Source organism: Etheostoma spectabile, chromosome 13 (genome assembly GCF_008692095.1).
Source record: "Etheostoma spectabile isolate EspeVRDwgs_2016 chromosome 13, UIUC_Espe_1.0, whole genome shotgun sequence".
Classification (NCBI taxonomy): Eukaryota; Metazoa; Chordata; class Actinopteri; order Perciformes; family Percidae; genus Etheostoma; species Etheostoma spectabile.
Genome location: NC_045745.1, coordinates 26,682,948 through 26,684,375, shown reverse-complemented (window position 1 = coordinate 26,684,375; position 1,428 = coordinate 26,682,948).

Genomic DNA, 1,428 nt, shown 5'->3' with positions numbered 1-1,428 from the left:
CCACAGTGTATGAATGTGTGTGAATGGTGAATGTTTCCTGTATGATGTAATAGCACTTTGAGTAGTCATAAAGACTAGAAAAGCGCTATATAAATCCAATCCTTTTACATTTCTAAATAAACTTGTTTATCTCTGATTAAATTTTCTGCCATAACTGTAATGTTTGAAGACATAGATACACTGGGGTCTGAACTATCTGTTTTTTCTGCTGTGCTTATTTTTTTACACTGAATTGCTTCGCTAGAGTCTTCGAAAAACCAAATCTAGTGTTCAGAACAGCAACATCTTGGACTGCTAGTTTTTGGTGGTGTCATTTTCTTCAGTCTGTGGCCCAAAAGGTAAATTAGGTCTCCAACCTAATGTTAGGGAAAATGTTGACATACAAATGCATCCAATATGCATTTTAGATGAATGAGATGGAAGTAGGCGATGTAACGTTCCCGCTTTGCTCAGCATGTTAAATTGTATGTATGGGAGGAGTTTTCCACCCGGAAGATACTGTAAGCAGACATTGTGATTGGGTTTATAGCCTGTGAGTCTCACTTTGCTGACTGAGGACCAACCCCACCCACCTAAAGAGATCCCCAGGAGACCAGAAGCCTTAACAGCCACTAACAGCTAATGAGTAACAAAAGTAAAGAAATACACATAGAACATACACACTGAATAATAACATGGAGCAGACACCCGCATCCCAACATTTTTGATGTTTTTGATTTATATATTATTGCTTACATCAAAACCTTTCAACCCATCATTGAGTGGATAGATTTAATTTAAACTAAGGTTTAAAAGACGTTTTTTGTTGTTGTTCTTTCAACATGCAATGCTGATACTTTTTTAAATTTAATTAATTGGATGACTTTTATTACATATATTTAGAGCTTCTTAGTCTTCTTTTATTTTGTTTTATTTTTTAATAAATCAGGCACCTGATGGAGACATGTTTCACCTATATGCAACGAATGGCTGCTTGTTTTAAACAAATCCTGAAATGAGCAAACAAGATCTAAGAATGGAATGGTTTTACTCTGATTATCTGTTTATGACAGGCTGACTGAAATAAAAACACAATGCAAAGTACTCAAAAGCCTCTGTGGTAGTTCTCGCTACATCAGGTGACTCTCTGACATATTTTTGACACACACACACATACACACATACACACAGAGATTCAAAAAAGTGTCTGTCGCACTGTTGCTTGCTCAGGAGGGAACTACTAGAACTGTTGGAGTTTGGTCTAGACGTACTCTATCTGTAAAGTGTCTCGAGATAATTCTAGTTATGAATTGATACTATAAATAAAATTGAATTGAATTGAAATTGAATTGAAAAAAATACCAGCGTTGCTCTTGCAAATGGTAATTACACCAGCAACTGTGTGGTCAACTAAAGGTCCGCCACATGATTTATTTTAGCTTTGGTGTG